Here is a 6711-nt window from a genome sequence, read left to right as displayed (position 1 = left end):
GGGTTATTCTATACAGCAGAACAAGGAACCAGACATAGCTAATCTCAGAAGGAGAAGTCTCCATAGGGGAGCTGTCTCCAGGCAGTGATCATCCAGAGGGAGAAAGTTATGAGAGACATTTTCTCCACACACCGTCAATATTATCACTCTAACCACAGGAAGGCTTTGACATCCCTCTGAGTCTCAGCCCGGGAAAAGCTGTCCCAGCAGGCAGAAGCATTGAAATCCTTGCCACGGCTGTGCCCGTACCCATAACACAGTTCGTCATGACGTCACTCACTCCCTATGGGCTGCGCCTGTACCCATAACACACGTTCGTCATGACGTCACTCACTCCCTACGGGAATGTTTGTAAGAAACAATGTGTGCCCCTCCCACACTCTGAAGTAATTTCTTTGAAGGGCCCTACCTCTTTTTCAAAATATTTTCTCTTTAAATAAAAGTGTACATGTCTAACTATAGTTATGCCGCCTTGCAGAAACAGTTCATCTAAAACTGGATATTTCTCCCTTTCAGTTTTGGCCTTTATTATTTATGGTGTGGTTCATAAAAGCATATCTACAGTATTCTTTATAAAATTGATTTGTTTATTTGTATTTTATGTGCATTGGTGTTTTGCTTACATGTATGTGTGAGGGTGTTGGATCCCTTAGCACTGGAGTTACAGACGTTGTGAGCTGCCATGTGGTGCTGAGAATTGAACCCGGTCCTTGGGAGAGCCATCTCTCAACCCCCTGTTAGATCGCATAAGTAAAAGTTACTTACTGTAGGACATTTGGAAAATATCAAACACACGCAAAGGAGGAAATGAAAAGCATGAGCAGATCTTGGCTCACCCTCAAATTCTGACTCTCTGGATGCAGGTAGGAAGTGGAGAGGAAAGGGAGACGAATGTAGAGGGGAAGGCTCAGTGTCTGTCTGGTCCTAAATGCCAGACATCTGGGCACAGCACTCTCGTTCTCTTAAACATAATTTCCTCCTGCGTTCTGTCTCCCCGTAACCATTACCAGACAGCTTACCCATTCACCCAGTCAGCCACTCACCCAACCGCTTAGCCACCCACTCACCCACAGTATGGAGGAAAAACCTAGTCTACTAATTCCAGTACTTCACAGGGCTAGTCATTTTCTGACAAGCAGTACACTCGAGATTGGGAAATTTATAAAGAAAGGATGTTTATTTCTTTTTTATTGTTTTTATTGAGCTGTATATTTTTCTCCCATCCCCTTCCTTCCTCTCCCCTCCCCTTCTACCGTCTACCATGGTCCCCATGCTCCCAATTTACTCAGGAGATCTTGTCTTTTTCTACTTTCCATGTATATTAGATCCATGTATGTCTCTCTTAGGGTCCCCACTGTTGTCTAGGTTCTCTGGGATTGTGAATTGTAGGCTGGTTTTTCTTTGATTTATGTTTAAAAGCCATTTTTGAGTGAGTACATGTGGTATTTTCTTTCTGGGTCTGGGTTACCTCACTCAGTATGATGTTTTCTAGATCCATTCGTTTGCCCACAGAGTTCCAGATGTCATTATCTTTTTCTTCTGTGTAGTACTCCATTGTGTAAATGTACCACACTGTTGGGTATATACCCAAAAGTGGTATTACTGGGTCTTGAGGAAGGTTGTTTCCTAATTTTCTGAGAAATCACCACACTGATATCCAAAGGAGCAGTACCACACTTCCACCAGCAATGCAGGAGTGTTCCCTTTTCCCCACAACCTCTCCAGCATAAGTTGTCATCAATGTTTTGATCTTGGCCATTCTTACAGGTGTAAGATGGAATCTCAGAGTTGTTTTGATTTGCATTTCTCTGATAACTAAGGATGTTGAGCATTTCCTTAAGTGTCTTCCAGCCATTTTAGATTCCTCTGTTGAGAGTTCTCTGTTTAGGTCTGTACTCCAATTTTATTGGATTATTTGTTTTTTTGATGACCAATTTCTTGAGTTCTTTGTATATTTTGGAGATCAGCCCTCTGTCTGATGTGGGGTTGGTGAAGATCTTTTCCCATTCTGTAGTCTGCCATTTTGTCTTTTTGACCATGTCCTTTGCTTTACAGAAGCTTCTCAGTTTCAGGAGGTCCCATTTATTAATTGTTTCTCTCAGCATCTGTGCTACTGGAGTTATATTTAGGAAGTGGTCTCCTGTGCCAATGCATTCAAGTGTACTTCCCACTAAGAAAGGAGGTTTATTATAGTTTGTCTTAGTTAGGGTTTTATTACTGTAAAGAGATGTCATGACCACAGCAACTCTTATAGAGGAAGCATTTAATTGGGGCTGGCTTACAATTTCAGAAGTTTAGTCCATTATCATCATGGCAGGACATGGCAACATCCAGTCAGACACGGTGCTGGAGAAGGAGCTGAGAGTTCTACATCTTGATCCATAGGCAGCAGAAGGAGACTGTGCCACTAGGCGTAGCTCAAGCATATGAGACTTCAAAGCCCACCCCCACAGTGACACACTTCCTCCAACAAGACCACACCTCCTAAAAGTGCCGCTCCCTATGGACCAAGCGTTCAAACACAGGAGTCCGTGGGGGCCATACCTATTCAAACCACCTCATGACTCCTGGTCCTAAAGGTTGGGGAGTTCAAGAACAGGGTGCCAACATATCCTTGCTTCTACTGATAGACTTGCACTTCTCCCAGTGGGGCAGGAAAGCCTAAAGGTGAGCAGGTGTGTAAAGAAGAGACAAATCCTGAGGGGCAGACTTGCTTTGCAATCGCTTGCTCTCAAGTAGGTAACCCAGTCCCAGGAAAGCAGGAAGTAGCACGTGGAAGGTGTCAGTCATTCATGGGGTCTACAGTCCCATCATCAAGCCCTCCTCATAGGCCACAAGTCCCAGTCCTGCCCCTGTCTCACTTACTTTAGGTATTGTTGGGACAAAGGGCCTGACAAGAGCAACCGATTCATTTATTTGGCTCACAGTCTGAAGTGATAGAGTCCACAGTGGCCAGAAGGAGTGTGGTAGCATCTGTTGGACATAGCTAGTCACTTAGCATACCCCGGCAGGAAGCAGAACCATGAGCCCTGCCTTCTCTTTTTCATTCATTCCTGGATCCCACCCAGTCCATGGAATAGTGTTTCTTGCCTCAATCAGCCTGATTGAGCAAATCCTTCACAGATACACTGAAGTTCATTTCCATGACGATTCTAAACCCCGTCAAGCTGACAGTCATGATTAACCATTATAGCCACATTGAAAAATTATGCTTTAATGTAAGACAAACCACAGAAGACCTGAAACCTAGATAGTTCAACCAAATCCCTCCTGGGGACTTTTATTAGTCTGAAGCAGAGAAAGTGACTCATTTCTGCTTCATCAGTAAAAACAGGAAGTCCCCTGGAGCTACCAGCAGCAGCAAGGCAGTGCTGTGGAAAGGTGTCTCAGAAAATGAAGGGCAGAAGTTGCCGCTTCTGCTCTGATCTGCTGGTTTCTGGTCTCCCCTGTGCTGACTTCTGCTTGACCTTGGAAGCTGCAACTTCCTGCCTGTCCCTAAGGTGGCTCCATGAATGAAGTTGTCTTTTGCTTTGTATTATTTTAAGTGAGACTTTTTCTCCATGAAAGCCAGAGGCTTAGGTAAACACACACATTACTTTTAAGGAGTGATGAGGAACAATAATTTTTTTATTCACACGAAGCATGGGACTCACGTCACCTGCTCTGGATACGGCCACTGCCTTCTCCCTCAACTGGTCCGGAAGGAATCAGAACAGGTGTTCGGTGCTGTGGGAACATGAGTCACATCTGAGGGTCTGTTTCTCACTGTCTGTCTGGACCAAGGTTTCCCAGTTAAACATGATGGATGGAGAACTCTGACAAAGAGAAGTTACTGGTTTCCTAGCATCCATTACTAGCATCCATTCTCTGGCCTGGCTGATTCCTGTTCACTGTGTATCTGTGACCAATTGGAGCTGACTCTGGCTAGCTCAGCCCCATGGGAGGCAGGGACAAGGGTTCCTTCCTGACCTTTTCCAGTCTGCCTCTGACTGTCTGTCTCTGGTTTTTATTTTCTCTTGCCTCTTTGGTTGTAACATAACCTTAGTTTTTTTTTCTTAAAAAGTATTTTTAATTATATGTATATGCGTGTATATGCACATGTGAGTGCAGTACCTGAAGAGGCCAGAAGGGGGTGTTAGAGCTGGAATTCCTTGTGGTTATGAGCAGTGTGACTGTAAGTGATAGGAACCAGACTCCAAACCTCTCCAAGAACAGTAAGTTTCCTTTAGCTGCTCAGCCATTTCTTCAACACCCAGCCCCTTTAAAAAGGATTTTCATCTAGCCTTTGTTTAGTTTGTCGAGTTAGAGGATGTTCTAAGAACATTTATCCTCACCTTTCCACCTTGTTCTCTCTGCTAATGCTCCAGCTCCACTTAGAACATGAACCCTGCTGCTAACTCATTTGGCTGCATCCCCAGATGCATCCATCTCAGGTGCCCTAGGGCAGAGGATTGGACAGTACAGAAAGGGTTAACCAGCTTAGCATCATCATAGCAAAGTTGCCTGCTGATGTCAACTAAAGAAAAGGCCCATGTGGCCCCAAGTTTGGAGGCTCTACTTCATGACTGATTGGCAGCATTGCTTTGGGCTTGTGATGAGACAGCACATGTCAGGCACATCTGGCAGAGTAGCACTGCATACGGCATGGCCAAGAAGTACCAAAGCATGAGGGTGCAGCCAGGGCCCACCAGCCCTTTTGAAGGCCATACCTGGAGCCTCACCGAATAAGACCCACCTCTTAGAGGTCTGCCACCTCCCAGTAGCACTTCCCTGTAGACCAAGCCTTTAACTCATGGGCTTCTGGGGACAGTCACAATTCAACCGTGGCAGTTGGAGAAGTGCTTATTGAAGGGGAAGAGCAATCGGTGGCCACTCCAATAGACTGGAGATACTTCCATGCAGGGAAGAGATGGATGGGTCCCACAGTTTACTGTCTTGCTCCGTCGACTGTCTCAGTTGGTCTCACCTTTATTTAATGATGACCAACACCGTAAGAACTATTTAAAGGACCTCTTCTTGATGTTGTTGTTCTTTTGAGACAAGGTCTGGCTAGCCTGGAATGGGCTATGTAGCTCAGATTTACCTCCAGCTTAGCATCCTCCTGTATCATTTTTTCCCCTCCCAGGAGCTGAGAATAGGGGAGTGTGCCACCAATTCAGCTAGTACCTTTCAAAAATATCTCTTTTTGCCCAGACAATAAACAATTCTTGTCTTGTGCTTATTCTAGTACTTAAAATGGATCATCTCCCTTTTTATGAATAAAACATATTTCTCCAAAAAAGGGAAGTTAAAAACTAAGGCAAAATGTGATACTTTAATGATCTTCTGGCTCCGTCTTAAATGTTCCCTTTCCTTCCAAGAGTGAGACACTTTATTTCTACTGCCTTTTGGGTATTAATTACTAATTGCTAATTAGTCTGATCATTCTCTGCCTCCCTCTATACTGTATTTGCAGTCACTAAAAACAAAATATAAATACAATAGGGAATTTAAAACAAAGATAGGGCAGGGCAATGAAGGCACACGCCTTTAATCCCAGTACTCAGGAGGCAGAGGTAGACCAATCTCTGTGAGTTTGAGGCCTGCCTGGTCTACAGAGCTAGTTACAAGTAGCTAGGGCTACACAGAGAAACCCTGTCTCAAGAAACAAACCAAACAAATGAACAAAAAAACAAATTAATTAAATAAAGAAAGCCCAGGCACGGTGGTTGGTGCATGTCGGTAATTGCAGCACCCAAGAGATGGAGGCAGGAGGATTAGGAATTTAAAGTCAGCTTTAGTTACAAGATGAGTTCTAGGTCAGTGAGGCTTTAAGAGACCCTATCTCAGCAAACACATAAAGCTAAGGAATGGAGCCCTTTCCTTAGTGAGGTGGTTCCCACCTGTAACCCCTACACCCAGGAGGCAGAGGCAGAAAGTTCTCTGCAAGTTTAAGGCCAGCGTGGTCTACTCGGCGAGACTGTCTCAAGCATGAAAATAAGAAAGATTAAAAGAGAAGGGAAAAACAAGACCTGGCAAAGGTCTCATTGGGAAAAGACACCTGATGCCAGGCCCGATAACCTGAGTCTGATCCCTGGACCTACAGGAAAGGAGAGAACCAACCAGCCAATAAACAGTGAGAATGGCCTTGGGATCCAAACGGAAGCTGAGGGAAATGAAAACCAGGAAGTGGGAGAGAAAATGAGCAGAATGGTGTCGGCCATAATAGGCAGTGGAGGCTGCCTGGGTGCTCCGTAACTAACACAGACTCTTCGTACAAGTCACTGGACTCCCGTGACTGGTGGGAGCCCCTCTGTCAGGCACCTGTTAAGACACAGAGGCTGCAAAGACTTGCTCCTACCCTTGAGGTATATATAACACTCAGCATTCGGACCTTCTGGGCGGAGACTGGTGCGAAGCTCTGTGTTTCATTGGCCTACAAGCCCTCTGCGCTGTGGTTCTTGCCTCGTGCAGTTGGTGAAACTAGTTTTACCACTTGCAGCATATGATTACTGGACTAGGAAACTGGGTCCAAGACAAAGACAACCACGTAGATGCCGGACTCTGGGGAGGTCAAATAGCCCTGACCGCTTGGCATAAGTTTACCTGACAGGTTTCCTGCAGACTGCAGGCAGAGACACCGATTTGGGCAGATCATTTTTTCTCAGATGCTTGCAATGACACCCCTACTCTCTCTCTCTCTCTCTCTCTCTCTCTCTCTCTCTCTCTCTC

Source organism: Microtus pennsylvanicus, chromosome 16 (genome assembly GCF_037038515.1).
Source record: "Microtus pennsylvanicus isolate mMicPen1 chromosome 16, mMicPen1.hap1, whole genome shotgun sequence".
In the NCBI taxonomy this organism is placed as follows: Eukaryota; Metazoa; Chordata; class Mammalia; order Rodentia; family Cricetidae; genus Microtus; species Microtus pennsylvanicus.
Note: the sequence above shows the minus strand (reverse complement) of the source record.